The sequence below is a fragment of the Erinaceus europaeus genome, chromosome 17, assembly GCF_950295315.1.
Source record: "Erinaceus europaeus chromosome 17, mEriEur2.1, whole genome shotgun sequence".
NCBI lineage: Eukaryota > Metazoa > Chordata > Mammalia > Eulipotyphla > Erinaceidae > Erinaceus > Erinaceus europaeus.
The window spans coordinates 46,045,515-46,067,008 of record NC_080178.1 but is presented as its reverse complement, the minus strand read 5'-3'; the positions used below and the strand labels follow the sequence as shown (position 1 = coordinate 46,067,008).

The window sequence follows — 21,494 nt, the reverse complement described above, 5'->3', positions numbered from 1 at the left end:
CAAGCTGGATCAACAATGGTAGGACTATTATTCCATTCTCCAAATGAAGGTTGGATAACTTACTCTACCTATCACCAGAGGAAGATGGGTTCTGAAATTAATGCAGCCCAGAGTGTTCCTAGTAGTGACCACAGAATGTGAACTCAGACCTACAGGGATACAGATGTTACAACAGACTTCTGTGCTGAATATGGGCTCCAGATCAAACCGGTGGGGTTTGTAGTTAAAAATATTTATATACTTTTCCCATATTTGGAAGCTACTCTCTTCCCTGATCCAGATTTCCAGTCCTTTTTACAACTATTACACCATCTCCCCAGAGAAGAAGTTGGGTCCACCTGCATCTCAGATGTCAGACTCAGGCAAAAACTAATGGTCATGGGACCCTTGGAATACACCTAAAATAGGCCTACCTGCTTTTTCTAAAACAGAGACCCCAAATTTTCATCTGTAATATTTTTGCCTTAAGGCTCATGATTAGTCAAATATTTGATCTACTTTGTATCTTAACTCTTCTTCAGCCACCAAGTTCCAGATGATACCATGATGCCAACCTGACCTCTCTGAGCAGATGACACCATTAGGTGTCATGGAGCCCTGCCTCCCCAGGCCCTTCCCCTGCTAGGGAAAGAAAGAGACACGCTGGGAGTATGGATCAACCTGCCAATGCCCATGTTCTGCGGGGAAGCAATTACAGAAGCCAGACCTACCTTCTGCACCCCATAATGACCCTGGGTCCATACTCCCAGAGGGGTAAAGAATAGGAAAGCTATCAGGGCAGAGGGTGGGATACAGATTTCTGGTGGTGGGAATTGTGTGGGATTATCCCCTTCTTATCCTATGTTCTTGTCAATATTTCCATTTTATAAAGTAAAATTATATAAATTTTAAAAAAGCCTTCAGAATTGTGTGGAATTATAACCCTCTTAAACCCACAATCATTATTAAATCATTGTCAATCATTATTAAGTCAGTGATATAAATAAAATTTTTAAAGAAATTAATTTTTTAAAGTATTTTATTTTATTTTATTTTTGAGAGCAATGCTGAGATAGTAATATACAGAGAGAAACACCAGAGCAGTGCTCAGGTCTTGCGGGAAATTGAACCTGTTACTTTGGAGCCTCAGACATGACAGTCTCTTTGCATAGCCACTATGCTATCTACTCATGCCCAATGCTTTTAAAAGAAAAAAATATTAATGATGAGAGAGAGAACAAGAACATTGCTCAGAAAAGACCTCAGGCTTGCCAGGTCATTGATTTATGAACTTCACTACCTCCCGTGCCACTGGAGGATCTGTCTTTAGTCAGATATGTGGAGTCCTGGGAGTCCTGAGATAGCCTGATCCAAGTGCCTTCTGCTAAAATCATCACTGTACCAAAGCCACACACTGTGGGCAGTTTGTCCTGACTCCCCCGTCCCCCAACTGCCTCATGACCCCTAATCTCTGACCTTACTATAATTAGAACAGAATCTTTCTCTCCTAGGAGCCTCAGTACTTGCTCCAACAGTCCTGAATCAAGCTCCAGGATGCTTTAACTACTGTTAATATGCCAGGGCGACATCATGGCGGTTAATAATAATAATAATATCTGTCATGCCTGAGGCTCGAATGTCACTGGCTCAACCTTCAGCACCACCTTAAGCCAGAGCTGAAAAGTGCTCTGGCTAACTTTTTAAAAATTAATAAAAAATAGAGCACTTGAGAGTTTAGACTTATATTCCTACTTCTAGAATGACTTCATCCACTTGACCCAGCAGGAGCACTGCCTGGAGGACACCCATCACTCAGTCTCATAAATATGCATCAGGGCTGAATTGGGCGGCCCTGAGCAGAACATGGGGTGGGGCCTAGAAACCCATCCCATGCCACATCCACCTGGCCTGAGGGGGCGTGGCCACGGGGCGTGGCCTGGATCAGCGCCCACTGGACCACTGGAGAACTCAACTGGCGCCTGCGCACCTGCCAGGGACTCTTTCACTGACAGGATGGGGGAGGCCAGTCTGGCTTCCTCTAGCATTTCAATTCCCATCTGAGTTTTTAAAAGTTGGGCTGTGAACATCCCTGTGCATAATGTGAAGGCTTTAACTACTGCATCGGAGATTACAGAGCCGAGCCGTGTAGTGGGCCACCAAGGCTGAGTGGGCTGGTCCACGGCCCAGACTCCAGCGTCTTCCAGGCGGCTGGGCACGTAGGTGTGGGCAGTGTTCCTGCACCGTTTGCGTAGGAGCTGGGGTTGAGGGGAGACCCTCAGAGCCCACCTCTGCTGTCCAAGCACTGGTGGGCAGGGGTCCTGTGAGGAGAGGAGAGGCAAGGCGCTGCCTTCAGAGCCCAGCGATCACTCTCAGTCTTTAACTGGCCAGACACGTGCGGGCGGGCACGTGTCTTTGTCAGCAGTGTGGAGGTCGCCAGCCCGCCCGCCCATGGAGGCTGGGAGCCCTTTGCCACACTGGTGACGGCAGGGGAACATGTCTGAGGGAGGTGTGGCAGTGGTGGTAGTGGTGGGAAGCTACATGCCTGCCTCCAAGAAGCAGAAGCTGAGCAGCAACTGGAACAGCAACCTGAACCTGTCCTGGGACAAGAATGTGAGTGCAGTGTGGTCTGGGAGTGCAGGGCTCTGGGTGTGCTCTGCTCCCATCCCACTGGCAGCGGGGGAGTCAGAGCAAGGACTCCTGGCTTTGTGAGTTTTTACAGACATTTATCACCCTTTCTCTTTCTTCCTTTCCCCTTCCTTCACCACCCGTGGTCACATTAAAAAAATAACAATGATAATTTTCTAAATGAGACTGGAGCAGGAACCTGGCATGTGTGGAGTGGGGGATGGAACCTGCGACCTTGTGTTTGCAAAGCCTGGGTCCTGCCTGCTGTGCCTCCTCCCCAACCTCCAAAGTCGAATCTATTACTGTTATGATTATGATTATGATGACTATTACTAAATTTTTAAAGCTCTGCCATGGACCTTGATGACTCATCTAGGCCCAGTGACTGACTGTGTTGAGGCGAGTCATGAGACATGGAATAATAATAACAAGTTGGCATTACTAGGGCAAGGGAGACCTGCATAATGATTCTGCACAATCACATTTCTGCCTGAGGCTCCAAAGTTCTAAATTCAGCCCCCAGCAACACCAGCAGCTGGTGCTGAGCCATACTCTGATAAAAAGGAAAAGAAAGAAATGAATGTTACCACTAAGCCCAGTTTCATGGTGAAGTTTCTATACAGTGAGCTCCTCAAACTGTCTTAAGTGACGATGTGTTCAAAGTTGCTCTTCTAAATTCTGAAGCCTCTTCTGATAGACCACTGCTAGGCTAAGGATACAGGTGTTTCTTCCTGGGCACCTGCTCTCTGGGTTGGAGAGAACTGGACCGGAGCCAACCTGGGCTGCTGCTTAGCTAACAGAAGAGAGACCAGGAGAGGAAGAGAGACCAGGAACTCCTGGCAGAGATGGAAAGCAATGGGTTTTATTGATCAGAGACAACACAAACCGGAAGTGGCAAGTCAGAAAATGAAATGACTAGGAAAGGGCATGGAGAAAAGGAAAGAGCAGGCGAATGTTAGAGACTCTTTTAGCAAATGTTGTGAAGGTTTTAACCCGTGGGTGGGATTAATTAATACCCTGAAGGCAGGGCAGATCTCAAGGTACAAAGAAGATAGATCAGGCAAAACAGTGATTATGTAAATAGGCCATGGTGTCAGCAATGGAGGATGGAGCAGGGGGGGCTGCCTGACAGACCTCAAGATCATAGCTTAAACTGGTTTGTTACAGGAGGCTGGTGTAAGTTTCTCAGGGTGTGTGGTGTTTGTTTTTGTTGGACCAATGTTAGGAGTAAAGGTTGCATCTTACACATCTAGTCCCTAGAGTCTTCATCACTGAAATACACTGGCACAGACACAGCCTTTGCAAGGTAGGCCTTGACTTTCAAAGTATTCAAGATAGTGGGGGCTTGTCTGTGGGATTTATCCTTGAACTTTCTGGAGACTGCATTTTACATCATTTTCCCTTTCCTGCTTGTGTTCCCAATCTTACTCAGTATTGGGAGTTTACATTTTGTAAACTATTTATTTGTTCCCTTTTATTGCCCTTGTTCTATTGTTGCAGTTGTCATTGTTATTGTTGTTGGTGGATAGGACAGAGAGAGAAATGGAGAAAGGAAGGGAAGACAGAGGGGGAGAGAAAGACACCTGCCAACCTGCTTCACCACCTGTAAAGTGACTCCCCTTTGGGTGGGGAGCCGGGGGCGTGAACTGGGATCCTTAAGCCGGTCCTTGCATTTTATCAGTGATTAGAACCTGGTACTGGATACAGGTAGTAGGTTAGAATTCCCACAGATAGGGAGTTGGTAGTATTACAGTGGGTTAAGTGCAAGTGAGTTTGAAACCTGCAACCCTACCCAGCAAAAGATCAGTTAGGTGAAATAAGCCAGAATATTAAAGTGACTGGCACACATGAGGCCACATAAAGGTAGTATCATTCCCATCATTCTCATTGGGGGTGCTTTCTTTGTATTTTTTGCTGATATGTTAAGGCACCAATTCTAGAATTCACTTGGGACTTTAATGCTTAGAGGACTCTACTGTTTGTAGTGTCCAGATTCTTCTTTTTTTCTTCTTGTGATAAAGGATAAGGAACAGAGAATGAGATAGACTGTAACACCACTCCACCACTTGTCAAACTTCCCCCAGCCACCCAAGATGTTACCATGTGGTGACTTGTGCTGGCACCCTGGTAAGCCACCTGCTGTCCCCACCCTGTGTGGGGCTATGTGTAAGCTTGATAGAACTTAGGGAGAGCTCCCCCATCCCTGGATTAAGGTCTGGGAAAGACACCCACTTGTAAGTCTCCCTTGCTGAGGTGAGCAATGGGGAGAAACCACATCTCTTATACTTAGCTCTTCCTTTTTGACTCTCAAGCCCACAGAAACCTCCCTACCCCTCTCCATTAACCGCAGGCCACATGGCTGCCTACCTTAAGATTCATTTACTCAAAGTTCACCTCACCTTCTGATCACAGAGGAGAACACACCTTATCATACACTCCATCATACACCTCAGACCCCAGACAAGAGAAATTCTCAACTATATGGCCTTTGATATCCATCTTCTGTCTGTCTCTCTCTACTGGTTTAACCCCTATGTTTCTTCCAAATACCTTTGGATAATTAAGTTGTTTGCATCATGGTGAATAAGTGTCTTGTATCTCATCAATTCCTGTGATACCAGCCCCATACCATAGGGGCAAGCTGACCTTTAAGAAACCTGTAATTTCTGACATATTTGAATAATGTCCTTAGTTTGGTTTTCTATTTAAACTCATGCCCACCTGATAATAAAGGATATTTGAGAACACATCAGTTATCTCCGGTGTCCCTGCTTTGTGTCATCCCTTGAGAGAGAGAGAGAAGGGGGGGAGGGAACCAGTTGGATTAGCTTTCCTGTTAGTGTCACCCCACCTGAATGCCAACAACCCTGCCACTTTTTTCTTTTCTCTAGATGATAGGTGAGTGATAAGAGAGATAGAGAGACAGGATAGACCCCACAGCACATCTCCACTACTCCAGAAGCCCCACCCCCACCACACAAACTGTCCTCTATGGTGGCCTGGGACTCAGACCCAGGGTCTTAGTCATGATAGCCTGTATACTCCACAGGTGAACCACCTGCTGACACCAGCTGATATGCTTTTTATTTGGAAAATGCTTTTTTTTATATCAAGCTACCCAGTAAAAGTAATTTGCTACTAAAAAAGTGTGCTCACACTTGGTGGATTTTTCCCCCTAAACTTATTCCTTGCAGTATGATGCTGTCCGTGTAGAAGGTGATACAAGTTCAGAATGCCCCGATACACATACCATTACCATGAATGCACCTGGAAGGTAAAGCTGGGGGAAAGGAAATGGAAGTCAAAGAAGTGTAAATACTCCTTCAAGTGTGTGAATAGTCTCAAGGTATGTGCTGAACACTAAGCATTACAGTTACTTTGCAGTGGAAAGTATCTTTGAGAAACTGTCGAGGTTAGAGTAATTCCAATTTAGATTATTCTCAAGTTTTCTGTTTTGTAGTTGAGATGAATAGTCATTTTGTATTGCTTAATTTTTTACTTTGTTTTAAATGGGTAATACTTGGCACATAAGACTATTTTTTCTGTTTTTATTCAAGGAAACTATTGTGGGAAATGTTACTCTTTTGATAAAATCTTAAAAATATATAAGTAGCACTTGTTTCTGAAAATAGTTGACTAGTTAACCTTAAGTCTGTATGAATTGAAAGATATTTTTGTGCAGTTCATACATATGTTTTTTAAAATATTTATTTTTTTATTTATTCATTTTGTTGCCTTTGTTATTTTGTTGTTGTAGTTATTATTGATGCCGTCGTTGTTGGATAGGACAGAGAGAAATGGAGAGAGGAGGGGAGGACCCAGAGGGGGAGAGAAAGACAGACACCTGCAGACCTGCTTCACCACCTGTGAAGTGACTCCCGTGCAGGTGGGGAGCCAGGGGCTCGAACCTGGATCCTTCCACTGCTCCTTGTGCTTAGCGCCACCTGCGCTTAACCCGCTGCGCTACTGCCCAACTCCCACATATATGTTTTGTTCTTTGCTTGTGATTGCTTTCAAAGAAAGGGTATAAATGTGGGATGGGGAGATAGCGTAATAATTATGCAAAAGAGACTGTCATGTCTGAGACTCCAAAGATCTCAAGTTCACTCTCCACACCACTGTAAGCCAGAGCTGAGCAGAAGTAAAAAGAAGTTGGGGGGGGGGTGACAGTATGTGTGTAAGGAGAGCATATAAATGTAATACATTTTTGATTGTTGAGTATTTGGGGAAGACAGACTTGGTTACATAAGTAATTACGTCCTCGGGGGAGACTGGTGGTGGCACACCTGATTTAGTGCCCATTATCTCCAAGTACAAGTGCGAGGACCCAGGTTTGAGTCCACATTCCCCACCTCAGGAGCACACTTCACAAGCAGTGAAGCACATATTTCTCCCTTCCCTTCTCTATCTCCCCTTCCCCTCTCAATTTCTCTCTGTCTTGTCAAACTGGGGTAAAAAATGAAAACAAAAAAAGGCCACTGGAAGAGGTGGATTAGTAGTGCTGACACTGAACCCCAGCAATAACCCTGGGGGGAGGTGAAAACTTCTTCCTCAGTAGATTTTATCGATAAGAGGGAGGGATGACTGGTGATTTTAGTTGTTTTCCTCTACATCTGTTCCTTTTCCATCTTGGAGCTGTGGGTTATTGAAACTAGAGTCATTCTTGGGTACCATCTTTTGTCTTAGTGTGCTTGGGTCCTTGGAGTATCACTGCTGACCTTATTCTCTTGCTATGGCCCTCCTGGCATAGTCAACAGGGCAGGGACATGCATTACATTGATATGTACTAAAAATAGTGTCCACAAGAGGCCAATGTCAGGGCACTTCCTTAGTGGTTTGACCTCTAGGTTTGCATAGGAGACCTCCATTACACCAAGGTTACTTTGGGGAAGTTGGTAAGAAGCATTGCTATGTAAAGAGGAGTCAGAACTTTTGCTCAGTTGTCCACCCTGGACCATGTGCAGAGTGCAGACACTGGAAAACGCTGCCAGAATTAAGACTGGAGCTACTCCCATACCTGATGTGGTGTGATAGGGCTGCTACAGGGCTCTGGAGGGAGAGCTCCCAAAGCCCACTGATGTCCTGAAGACCACATTCTTTAGCAGAAGGGCTGAGAAGCTGACTGAGGTGTAGGGGGAGCTTATGTCTTGTGAGTGTGAAAGCACACAGAGGAAGAGTCATTAAAAGTACTGATTTTGATTCAAAATCTTATGATGGTTTAAGAAAATAGAAAGCAAGTTTCAAGCAGTTTTCTAGATAAGTACTTGTCACCAAGCCTCTGAGTTAAGTGTTTGTAATAAAATGTTACCATGCAGCCAGTATTTGAAAATGTCATAACGGGGGGGGGGGGGGGGAGCAGGTGGTGGGGCACCTGGCTGAGCACACACGCTACCGTGTGCACGGACCTGGGTTCAAGCCCCTCGTCCCCCCCACCAGCAAGGGGAGACAGGTGTCTCTGTCTCTCTCTCATCTCCCCTCTCAATTTTTCTCTATCTCTATTCAATATTAAATAAATAAAATAAAATAAATTTATTTAAAATGTCATAACTGGACTGTTAAGTCTCTTTATGTATCAGAAAGTGATGGTATATAAAATACTGGCTTGTATTTTGGAAGAATGTTGTATGGAGAAATGGTCAAGTGGCTTACCCTGTTTTTGATTTCTAAAATACTCATATTTTTTCCTCATTTTTATTTTATAGGAAGGTCACAGACAGCCACTGTTTGAGGTTCAGTTTAACTGGCGCAGTAAAGGTGGGGATCCATTAGTGTTCACAACAGTATGAAGCAAAAGAGTAAGTCTTCCTGGATGTGAGCTGGTAGATGCAGGTGTGTGCATAAATACTGAATTGTGATGTTTTTGAAGTTTATGTAGTTGGCTTGGCTGTTTTTTTGTATAAAGTTACGGGCTGAGGAGACAGCAAAATGATTATACAAAAGGCATTCATCCCTGACTCTTTAAGGACCCAGATAGAAACCCCAGCATCACCCATAGCTAGAGCTGAGCAGTGCTTTGGTCTTGGAGTATCAGTTATTGATTAAGTAAATTTAAATTTAAAAATATATATGATTAGGCCAAGAGATTCTCCTTCCTGGTGCTGGGCTGTGGCATACCTGGTAGAGCGTACTGTATAAGGACCCTGATTCAATTCGCCAACCCCCTCCTACAGGGGGAAAAGCTTCATGAGTGCGGAAACAGTGCTGCAGGTGTGTTTATCTCCCCTTTCCTCTTAATTTCTGTCTCTTTCCACTATAACTTTTATTGATTCTATTTTCTATTTTTACCAGAGCACTGTTCAGCTCTGGTTTACGGTGGTGCAGGACATTGGAACCTCAGACATGAGAGTCTCTTTGCATAGCCATTATGCTGTCTGCCTCCACCCTAAATAAAAATTTTAAGAATATTTATTTGTTTATTAATGAGAGAGATAACCCGATTATCACAGTCATATGCATACCAGGATTGAACTCAGCACCTCTTGCCTGAGGTCCCAAGGCTTTAGCCACTGTGTCATCTCTCAGGCTAGTTTTTTAAAATTGTCCTAGCAAAGCTAGTATTAATGACTAAACATCATTTCTTTCATATTTCTCTGGATTTTCATGAGAGGTTTTTGTTCCTCTCATATTCTTTTTCATATCTGTAGAATTGTAAGCCTTTTGCTTTCTAAGTTTTAAAGTATTTTTTATCATTTATAGAATGGAAAAATTGGCAAGACCATAGGATAAAAGGGGTACAATTCCACACAGTTACCACCACCAGAACTCTGTATTGCATCCCCTTCCTTGAAGACTTCCCTATTCTTTATCTCTCTGGTAATATGGACCCAGGATCATTATGGGGTGTAGAAGGTGGAAGGTCTGGCTTCTGTAATTGTTTCACAGGGGTGGAGATTCATACTTTCAGCCTATCATGAAAGAGATTTTTATATTTTATTATTTTGGTAGGGGTTAGATAGCATGATTATGTCTGAGGCTCTGAAGTCCCAGGTTCAGTCCCTGTGCCACCATAAGCCAGAGATAATCAGTACTCTGGTATATATATTATTGCTAGTTTTTTTTTACCATGTGCAGGGTACAATCCCCAGTCCCCACCTGCAGGGGGAAGCTTTACAAGCTATGAAGTAGTGATCCATGTCTCTCTTTACCCTAACCTGTCCTCTTCCTCTCAATTTCTCTGTCCTATCAAATAAATAAAGGGGGGGAGGAGTGTGTGTGCACAAGACCAAAGAACTGAAGCTACTTCATTGTGGTGGGGGCACAGCAGCTCGCCATCCAAGTGAGCAATTTTTATCCTTGAATATGTGTTGTGTGTATTTGAAGAGAATGTGTATTCCAAGTTTTTGGGGTTAAGAGCTCTGAAAATGTCCAAGAGTTCTAGTCTGTCAATCTCTTCATTTAATTCTCTTTTTTCTTTGTTGATTCTGTGATTTGTTGATCTGTCTAAGTGTGAGAATGGGGTGTTAAAGTCTCCCACTATTATTGTATTACTATTGTTGTGTTTTTGAAGTTCTTTGAGAAGGTGTTTGATTATATAGATGGTCCTTCATTGGGTGCATAAATGTTAGTAATTGTTATACCTTCTTGGCTGATTGGTCCTTTAATCATTATGTAATCACCTTGCCTATCTTTTATTACTTTATTTAATTTAAAACCTATTGTGTCTGAGATGAGAATGGCTGTTCCTGCCTTTTTTTTTGTATTCCATTAGCCTGTAGGATAGTTTTCCATCCTTTTACTTTAAGTCTGTGTTTGTCTTGTTGGGTCAAGTTGGATTCTTGCAAGCAGCATATGGTTGGGTTATGTTTTCTGACCCATCATCCCACTCTGTGCCTTTTGATGAGTGAGTTTAAGCCATTGACATTTACTGATATTATGGATTTAATGTGTTGTAGTCCCATTGTTCAACAAGTTTTTATATGATATGTTGCAAGTATTATAGTGATGTTCTTGTTTGTAAGAGGTTTTTAGAACCTCTTTCAGGGCCAGTTTGGTGATAGTTGCATCCTTTAACTGTTGTTTGTTGAGAAGGTTTTGATGACTCCATCTAGTTTGAATGAAAGTCTAGCTGGATATATTATCCTTGGTTGAAACCCTTTTTCATTCAGGGCTCGATAGATATCTTGCCATTCTCTTCTGGCCTTTAGAGTTTGGGTAGAGAAGTCTGCTGATCATCTTATAGGTTTTCCCCTGCATGTGATTTTTTGTTTTTCTCTTACAGCCTGTAGGATCCTTTCTTTATCCTTACTTCTTTTCATTGTGACTATAATGTGTCTTGGTGTATTCAGGTCTGGGTTGATTCTGTTTGGGACTCTTTGAGCCTCTTGGATCTTAATGTCCTTTCTGTTGTTCAGGTCTGCGAAGTTTTCTTCTATAATTTCTTCTAGAATGCTTGCTTCCCCTTCCTCTCTTTCTTCCTCTGGCAGGCAAACTATGCAAATGATACTTCTTTTGAGATCATCCCATATGTCTCTGTTGCTGTTTTCAGTGTCTCTCAATCTCTTTTTGAGCTCTTTCAACTATTTATTATTTTTCTCTAACTCATCCTCTGTCTGACTAATTCTGTTTTCTGCTTCTGCTAGTCTGCTTTCCCTTCCCTCGGCTGCTTTCTTCATTATAGCTATTTCAGCTTTCAGTTCTCTAATTGCCTCAAGGTAGTTAGTATTTTCCTTGAGGGTCTCATCTCTTGTTTCCCTAAAGTGCTATTCCTTTCATCCAAAGCTGTTTTCATTTCTGTGATTACTAAATTTATTATTGCTTGCATGCTTTTTATTATCTATTGTTACTTCTGTCTGATTTGTAGTTTCTTCTTGGCTCTTGTCTTCATTTATTGTATTAGCAGTTCTATTTGCTCTTGATCTACCCAGTTTAATGTGTTTTTTATTTTTATGTTCTGTTGCTCCTCAGTTGCTTTGTTTTATGTACAAGCCACACTATACTAAATACCTTTATGACAAATGCAATCACCACCCTCAGAAATTACAGTAGAAACTAAAGCAATGACTGAAGCAGTATAACCAATACCAGTTAGTCCTACAATGTCTCCAGTTCAAGAAAAAAATAGCAACCAAATCTAAATGAAAAAGAAAGAGAAAGGAAAAAAGGGATAGCAGGAATAGACAGTTATGCAAATCTACTGTCCACTATAGATTCTAGGAGTAGCAAGAGGGGAAGGGGAAGTAGAGCAGAGACACACACAAAGAGAGTCCGCTCTGAGTCAGTCTTCTTCCCTGAAAGTGTTCACAAATAAGTATCAGTGAATTCACAAGGTAGAGGGAGGAGCAAGGGAGAAAGGAAGACAGTGGAAAAAAAAAGAGAGAAAAGAAAAGTAGGAAAAAGAAAAAAAGTAGTGAAAGGAGAGTTGTGTATATATATTTTTTAATTGGCTTGAATGTGGGAGAAGGGTGATAGTGTTAAGAGGAGGTATGAAAAGTGAGACAAGTTTCTCTCACAGTGGGTGGTAATTCTTGTCATCTAGCAATGGAAAGTATACTAAGAGTTAATTTTGGTCACCTGAGGAGGGGAAGTGATATGCATGTATATATAATAGTATTTGTAAAATAAAACAGAATAAAAAGCCCAAGCAATGTGTCTTCAGCTTGGATAGCTCCCTGTTAGCCTATGTACATTTAGTCTAGACACCTGATTGAGAAAGAAAACACAATACAAAACAAATATGAAAATTAAAACTTTCAAGCAGGCTGGGTGAGGCTTGCTTGATCAGCTAATTATCATTTGAATTTGTCTAAGTCCCTTAATCAGAGGAACAACAGAAATAGCCTAGAAATTTGGAAGCAGGGTTAATGGCACCCCTGAGGGCCAGGAATCTTGGTAAAGAAAGAGCTCCACGGGGAGCCTTCTAGCAGCAGCTCCCTACCCCTGGGGTCTGGTTATGGGGAGAGGCGTCTAAGAGAGTTAATCAAGAAATATACTTTCTTATTTTTTACCCAAATTGAATTATAATCACCTCCATGGTCTACCTTTAGGATGCCTCCTTGCTTGTCCCGCTGAAGGCCAGGATTTCAAGGCTTTCTAGCAGTTGATGTCAGCGCCCACAGGTGCTGCTACATTCCAGTCACCATGTTGGCTCTTCCCCCTGTTACTAAGTTTTAATATTGGAGGCTAGATTATTAATCCATCTGTGTAACATTACCAGAAAAATTTGAAAAAAATCAGTACATAAGGTAAAGACAAAAATAGCAGCTATCTGAAATTCTTAGGACAGTTGATATTAGGATGAAAGTATTGAAAGAGTTTTCTATAGCTTTGGCTATACTGTTACAACAGAAGAAACTACTGGCTGGTGCAAGTTGTAAAGTCATTGTCAAATGATTTGCATAATACCTTAATTTTCAAAGTTCAGGTAGCACCTGTGTATATCCTGCTTTTTCCTAAGATGCATACACACCTATGGTGAAGTTTGGTTTATAAATTAAGCACAGTAAGAGATTAATAGCAATAACAAAGGGACAGTTGCAATATTACTGTAATAAAAGCTGTGTTTCTCTGCCACCAAATAGCATGTAATTTCTTATCAGAATTGGCCATGGCATAACAAATTACTGGAAAGGGTAATTTCAGATGAGATTTCATAGTCCATTTACAATGTTTCTTGCACCCATTTACAAATCAGAAGTAAAAAACGCAATAGAATGATAATACACTCATTTTCAAGAGGTGACTTTTCTAAAGGTAGAAAGGTTTCTTAGGACAATTTGACTACTCAGTGGCCTTACTTTGATAATTCGATGGTTTTAAAAATAGGTTTATACAGATGCTTGCACTGGGCAATTGGGTTGGCAAACTCTATGTTTGGGATTTAGAAGCTGAAGATCCTCACAAAGCTAAGCAAGTATTTAGAAATTCATAATTTCTATCCTTTTCTCTAAAATGTTTTATCACTTTAGAGATTCTTATATCATTCCAGAGTTATTTTGATGCACCTATTTAGTTTTTACCAAAGCACTGCGCAGCTCTGGCTTATGGTGGTGCTATGGTTTGAACACTGGGGCCTGGAGCCTCAGGCATGAAAATCTTTCACACAACCACTATGGTGTCTCCCCAGCCCTACTTTTTTGTTTTTTTTATTTTATTGCTTTTCAGGAGTATAGTGAAGGAATATTAGTTTTCTATGTAAGTTACACAGTACATCTTAAATTTAAAATATGCTCATTTTGGACAGAAGTCTTTGTGTGAAGTCTGTTTTGTTTTGAATGCCTTCTACATGAGGTGGAACATTGTTCACTGTCTCATTCACAGTTTTAAGTGAGTTAGATGTAAATGAATGAAACACGACAGCATTCTGCATGAATAGTATAACCTGTTGTCATGTTTTCTCCCTAGATGTACAACATTGTCTCATCATAAATGTGGGGTTGCTATTTGTCAAACCAGCTTAGCAGAGACAGTGGCATGCTCATAGCTATTTGTGACAATGGCAGCATTTGATGATGGGACCGACTTCGATAAAATACCTTTTCCTAATCAAAATTAGCGTGTGTTTTCTGTGTACAAGAGAACTAATATATCTGGCTATTAAGGGCACTTAGAGCCATTGTTGTCTATCAGCATTCAACCAAGGTGAGCTGAATGTAGTGATGTTTACACTGTTCACATTCTTTATACTGTCTCTTGCTCAGATTCTACTGCTTTTAATAAAATTTTATTTTTGTAAAATTGTGTTGCTTCATTGTGATGAAAAGAATGGTTGAAAGTAATAAATATATGACTTACCTTTTTGTAATGATCTTTATTTTTGTAGTTCTTTTTCCTGATAGGACATAAATTGTGGTTCTGCCAGTCCAAATAAAGTTTGGATCATTTACTTCTAAACAAAACAAAACAAAACAAAAAAACACATAAGATTTTGCTGCCACCATGTGCTAACCTTGGATAAATATCTTAGAATTTGTTCCAGTTTCCTTATGTATGGAATAATAAGCTTCATAGGGTTATTGTATCCATACAGTCAGTTAACACATGTAAAGCAACTGGAATGTAGCCTACACTAAACCGTAAATACATTTTTAATTTTATTAAAAATTTTAGTTTTAAAATTTTGTCAGCATGGCTGCACTACTCTGACCTGACTTTCAAATAGACTCATCACCAATGCTTTCCTCCAATGCAGAGGGAGCTGGGCTTGAACCTAGGTTCTAGGCATGTCAGAGCATCCCAGTATTAATCTATTTTATTTATTTATTTATTTATTTATTTATTTTAACCAGAGAACTGATCAGCTCTGGCTTTTGGTAGTGTGGGTGACTGAACCTGGGTCTTTGGAGCCTGAGGCATAACCATTATGACCTTTGCATAACCATTATGCTATCTCCCCCCACCCACACCACACTATTAAAGTGAGTTATTTTGATGGCCTGCAAATTCTAATATATATATAATTTTATTAGTGTTCCCTGAGGAATAAACTCTGGACTGTGAGTGTACCCAAGCACATTTTTTTCTTTCCATTTATCTAGAGAGACACCTAGCACCATGCCACCATTCATGGAGCTCTCCTGCCACTCCTCCCACTCTCCATGTGATCTCTGGTACTCCTGTTTCATACCTGGTTTGAATGCAGGACCTCACACTCAATAAGCTCATCTATTTCATGAGCTATTTCCTGACTACAGTTGAATACAAAATATTTAGTAATATGTAAAATATTGCCATAGGACTTTTAGTGGGAATATTAAAGAAGGAATGAACTTAGAAGTAGAAACAAATGCAGAAGGCTAACAATGATGTCAAGTATGCCTAAAGTGAATTATTTCACCTGTAAATTGGTTAAGAATAATTGGTTGAGGATATCATAGAGCTGACAATCGCTGTTTTATCCCAAAGGCAACATGATTTTTCATATATTTATGTTTAAGAAACAAAAATGAAATCAGAAGGTAAAAGACCATAAAATCCCAGAATATCCGGAGACAGCAGATGAAATGAGTGTATCTAAAGCAGAGGCAATACAGAAGGCCTGTAAAGCAGGTAGAAAGTAAAATGCCATCTGGGAGGTGGTACAGTGGACAGGGTGCTGGAATCCCAAGGATGAAGTCCTGTGAGTTTCATCCTTTATAGCACATGTACCTAAGAGAGAAAGAGATGTCTGATTCTCTCTCTCAAGATCTGGAAAGAAAAGTCAGGTGATCACAAAACACAAAGACTGATTTTTTTTTTGACAAGATTTTTTTTTTTTTTTAAGGTTTATGGCCCTTATTTATATAACAACGATCATGATAATACACCATATTGCACATTAATTTTTCCTTTTTGAAAATTGTGATTAGTAGCGGTTTCCAAAATTGAATGCACCCTCCCACCGCCCAAAGAAAATCACACTATAGATGATTGTCACTCACTTGTAGTGGCAGAGCTTGGCACATTGCCCGGAAGTACTGGTTCCCAGGGTGGGTCGCTAGTTTTGAGGGAGGACAGAGGTCATGCACTGGGTGGCCCTGTAGTATGGGCCCTTGAGCCTCCTGCATCTGCTGGACAGAATTCCTCCCCACATGGCCTGGCATATCCGCGACTCATCAAAGGTTTTGGCCACCCGCCAGCTGGCGCAGGGTCTCCGCCATGTTCACTGCTTAGTGGCTGGGAGACTGGTGAGGAAGGGCGGGGTGGGGGTGGTGTTGAGGCCAGGCTGGGCGGGGAGCAGGGATGTCTGGCCCCAAACCTGGCCTCTGCAGGCGCATCCTGGCTGGGCCTTTCTTTGCTCACCACCCTCTCCAGGAGCTCCAGTTCCCACCCAGGTCAAGCTGTGTGGCTGGCAGTGTAGACCTCTGCCGGAGCTCCTGTCACCCGCCGGCAGTCGGGAGTTCTCATCTGGTTTGAGGACCCTGTTTTTTTAACGACCCCCGTGCTCGGACAGTGTAGACCTACCCGGCCGGGTGTAGCCTGGAGGAGTCCAGGGCAAGCCGGACCTAAGTTTCTCCCCAGTCGCCCTGTGTTGGTCGGTAGCAGGACTCCTTGTAAGGTCCCCAGAGAGGATGCCCACTGGGCTAGATTGTGTGACAGGGGCGAGGTCACCCCCTGAAATGGTCAGGAATACTCTGGAGGCAGCCTGGCTCGCCACCTTGGAAGCCGCCTGGAAATGTCCCAGAGCTCTGCTTTCTTGCTGCTGTTCAGTGTTGCAGACTCTTTGTTGAATGGTGTTAAGGACCACAGCAGCGCGGCTTCCTCCAGTGCGCTGGGCCGGGCCTGGAACCTGGCTCTTGAACATGACAAAACTCTGTACTTGAGTCAGCTGTTTTAGAGACTCCTTGGATACTTATAAATCTGTTCTTTATTTAAAGATTTCATTCATTCGGTGATATCTTAAATACTTATTTTAGATCACCTGGGACTTCAGAGCCTCTAGCATGAGTCTCTTTGCATAACCATTAGACTATCTACCCCTGCCCTGTATGTCATTTTTTTTTTAAAGGTGATTGTGTACCTGAGAGGTGATGTTGGACTCTCATGCAAGAAGTTTTGAGTTCAAGCTTTGGCATCTCATGCCAGAGTGATGCTCTGGTTCTCACTCTGCCTCCCTCTCCTCCTCCATAACCTGTGTCTTACTAATAAATAAATAATTTAGGTTTTCAGAAAAAGTACAGAAATTGAGTTCATTTCCGTTTAACATCCTCCAAGAATAATGCTTCTTTTAAAGTATTGATATGAAATCATAGGTATATGTTATATGTGAGCATGTGTATTCATAGCCTCTGGTATAATGTCTGGTATACTGTCAGCATCTGTTGAACCATTTATACATAAGGGAAGATACCAGTATTTTAGGAACTTTTATGCAAGGAGACTCAGTAATACAGTGTCTGCTTTCTTTTTTTTTTATTTTGTTTTATTTTAGTTTTCTTATATAGGACATAGAGAAATTCTGAGGGGGGAAGAAAGACACCTGCATCACTGCCTTACTACTCCTGAAGCTTCCCCCCCTCCACCCCCTGCAGTTGGGGGCTGAGATCTTGAACCTGGGTCCTTGTGCATAGTCATGTGTAATCCAACTGTGCCACCAACCCACCCTTGATGTGTACATTTCTCTTTTTTTAAGATTTTTAAAAATATTTATTCATTTTCCCTTTTTGTTGCCCTTGTTGTTTTTATTGTTGTAGTTATTATTGTTGTTGTTATTGATGTTATCGTTTGTATAGAACAGAGAGAAATGGAGAGAGGAGTGGGAGACAGAGAGAGGGAGAGAAGATAGACACCTGCAGACCTGCTTCACTGCTTGTGAAGCGACTCCCCTGCAGGTGGGGAGCCAGGGGCTTGAACCAGGATCCTTATACCGGTCCTTGTGCTTTACGCCATGTACGCTTAACCTGCTGCGCTATCCCCGGACTCCCAATGTGTACATTTCTTAACCTGCCCTGATCGTGTTAGTTGTCATGGGTCAAGAAGCTCTGTTGATAGAAATGCAGTTGGTATCAGGTTCCGAATTAATCTACTGTGACTTTCAGTGTGACTGAGAAGATTATTTGTAACATTTGGTGCCCCAACCAGCAGGGTGGTGAGCAGGGGCTAGGAACCCAAAAAGACCTGGAATGAAAGGGACACGAGACACGAAAGAATGACAGCAGGACAGGTTTCTGATCAAGCTGCAAAATTTTATTGTGTTCCCAGGCATTATAAGGCTTTGGGGAAGGAGAGGGAATGCTGGAGGAGGGGGGAGGGGGAGCAAACTTCAAAGCGGAATGTTCCTTGCAACAAATGGCGGAAACCAAACTGTGTGTTGACTCACTTGTGTTGACTCACTTGATTACTGATAAATGGTTTACCTGAGGAGAAATGGCCTGCCCAGGGGGGAATTAACACTTGTCTTGAGGGGTTCCATTATCTCAAAGCTTATCATCTATCAAGCAGAGAAATGGCTCCTGGCAATTGGGATTCTTAAAAGGAATTTTATGATGGTTTTCTTCTCCAGTTAACGGTAGTTCAACTCTGATAAAGCTCATTGGCTATGATACTCCCACAGCTCAAAGTTTGATGAAATTGCATTTTTATTTTTACATCTGCACTCACTTCTTTACTATTTCATTTCTTTATTCATTTGTTGGATAGAGACAGAAATTGAGAGGGAAGGGAGAATTAGAGAAGAAAGGGAAGGAACATCTGCAGCACTAACATATGCAGCAGTAGCATCAGCAGCACTGCATCATCACTCATGATGCTTCCCTCCCTGCAGCAGCTAGGGACCAGAGGCTTGAACCCAGGTCCTTCTGCAGTGTCATATGCACTGTACTGGTGTGTCACCACCTAGCTCTTGAATTACATTTTCAGACTGAAAATAGACTGGAATAGTCAGACTGGAATAGTCTGGGAATGAGGATTCAAAACTAGCTAGTACACCGGGTTAAGCACACATAGTGTGAAGCACAAGGATGTGCACAATGATCCCAGTTCAGTTCCCTGCGGGGGAGGGAGGAGTCATTTTGCAAGCCGTGAACCAGGTCTGCAGATGTCTGTTTTTCTCTCCTCCACTCCAACTTCCCCTCCTCTCAATTTTTCTCTGTCCTGTCTAACAGCAGTCGTAACAAGAATAACAGCAGCAACAATGGACAAAAGATGGCCACCAGGAGCAGTCAATTTGTAGTGCCAGCACTGGGCCCCAGCTATAACCCTGGAGGCAAAAACAAAAACAAGCAAACAAACAAAAACTGGGAAGGTGCCTGCTTTGCCATATGATCCCCTCAGATTCAAGATCTGAGAGAAAGGAGGAAAAAAGCGAGAATTCTATGCACTACTACACAGAAGCGCCCAGCTTCTAGCAGAGCTGAAGGAGCAGAAAGTTGTTTTTTGTTCCCACAGAGCTTGGTGATATTGATTCCAAAAGTTTTTGTTGAAAAAGGATGAGGGTGTTTTACCCCTGTTATCCTATGGTTTTATCAGTGTTTCCTTTTATAAATAAAAATAATGAAAAACAACAACAACACAAAGCTGTCTGTCTTTCTGCTAACTGCAGAAAGATACAGGTTTTCTTAAAAATGTTTTAAATGAAAAAATATATTAGTTTGGAACAGAAAAGGATAGAGATTCTTTTCAACTATTCTTATCAAAGTATCCCCCCCCCAATAAGTTGATAACTATCGTATAAAGGAGAGAGAAGACCTCAAAGACAGGGTGACTGTGTACAAGGGAGGGAAAAAATGGAAAAAAATAAAGAATACAACTTGCTCCCAGGGACAGGAGAAAATTTTAAAATGCTGAAATTCATCAGTGTTTCATTAGTCATATCCTTCATCTTCCTCTCTTTCCTCCCCCTAGTCACCATCTTCTTCTCCTTCATCCTCATCTCCTTCATATCTTCTTTTTTAAAAAAAATATTATCTATTTATTGATTGGATAGAGACTGTCAGAAATCACGAGGGAAGGGAAGGATAGAGAGGGTGAGAGACAGAGGGACACCTGCAGTACTACTTCACCACTTGTGAAGCTCTACCCCCTGCAGGTGGGGATTGGGGGCTTGAACCCAGGTCCTTGCACATTGTAACACGTGAGCTCAACCATGTGCACCACCACCAGGCCCCCACTTCTTCATATCTTCTAATCCTTCTTCCTCTTCTCCTTCATCATCATCATCATCATCATCATCATCATCTTCCCCCTCACCTTATTCATCATCCATATCAGGAATCAAGTAGTATTGTAGTGGATTTGGCCAGATACCATCTTTAATGACCTCTCTTAACTCACCTGCATCTGCACCAGAATGGTCAATAAACCAGGTGAAGAAGGTCTCTGGTTCCTCATGCTGTCTCTTCCTGTTGGTTTTATTTTGTGTTTGAATTGAACATTTGATCAAATCCTTTCCAGATTTCCATTTGATTTCAGTGGATCCTTCAAAAAGAAGGATCACCACTCTCATTCAGATGAAATTCTTTGGGGAGAACTTTATTTTCAAAGTAAGGGTTTTAAACAAAATAAAAGTCTATTCTGTTACCTGATTCACTATCTTCAAATTCTGTCACTTCAACTATTGTCAGGTAATGCAGCGCTTCTTCATACTCTTCCCCAAGCAGTGTAGACACCTGTGGGTGGTTGACAAATGCTACCCCAAACTTTGGCATATTGGCCATCAATTCTGATCTCTTCTGAAAAAATGGTTGGCAGAGTTTGATATATTTCTGTTCTACCTTCAAAATTGTCACTCCCCATAAAGCAGCTTGGTGAAAAAGCAACAGGAAGCAATGGAATATATCCATTTAGTACAGAATGAAATAGACTTAATGAACAAGCCAGCTAGGAGATTTCTAGAATTTTCTATCTCACCTTAATTCTAATCCCTGAGATTCTCAACTAAGACTCTTTGCTGACTCTCTACTACTTCAAAGAGTCAAAGTTCAGATGTCTGCTGGGTAAGGAGGATTGCCTAGGTAGGTGAAAGAAATGCATCAAGTGAGCTGAATGTACCGTGTTCCATTATATATATCCTGAGTTGTAGTTCTAAACTGAGCTATGTGGCTTAATAGAAATTAGTAGGGTCCTCATGTCTGTGGCTCGTGACTTTGCTTGAAGCATATGGAGAAATCCAAAGTTTTTTTTTTGTTTGTTTGTTTGTTTTTTAGGTGCTCGAGATACCTAGAAGTTGTCAGACAACCTTTTGAGGACTGGTCCTTCGATTTAGAGATTTTCTTTGTTATCTTAAGTTGCTATTTATGCAATCTTCTTTCATTCTCTCCTATCCCCCCTATTTCTCTCTCTCCCTCTCTATCTCTCCCCCCCTCTGCCAGGAACTGAACCTGTCACCTCAAAGCATCAGACACAAAAAATAATTTTGCATAAAAACTTTCCTATATCCCTTGCCCATTATGCATTATATTAAGCACTTAGCACTGTTGGTGTAGAGTAAGAATGTATTATAGGTTCCTATTGTATTATTCTCTCTTCAGTGTATCTAT

General features: G+C 41.8%; 1 non-coding gene and 2 pseudogenes across 1 annotated transcript; 2 read left to right on the top strand and 1 right to left on the bottom strand.

The window, feature by feature from the left end:
- The first annotated feature begins 2,472 nt into the window (after positions 1-2,472).
- LOC132533731 (polycomb protein EED-like) lies at positions 2,473-8,615 on the top strand (annotated as a pseudogene).
- On the top strand, positions 7,249-7,374 carry LOC132534188 (small nucleolar RNA SNORA3/SNORA45 family). The gene has a single exon (XR_009545862.1). It is a non-coding gene; the product is annotated as a small nucleolar RNA SNORA3/SNORA45 family (small nucleolar RNA).
- Positions 8,616-19,835: 11,220 nt separating the features above from the next.
- LOC132533730 (protein SETSIP-like) lies at positions 19,836-20,798 on the bottom strand (annotated as a pseudogene).
- Between the last annotated feature and the right edge of the window lie 696 nt (positions 20,799-21,494).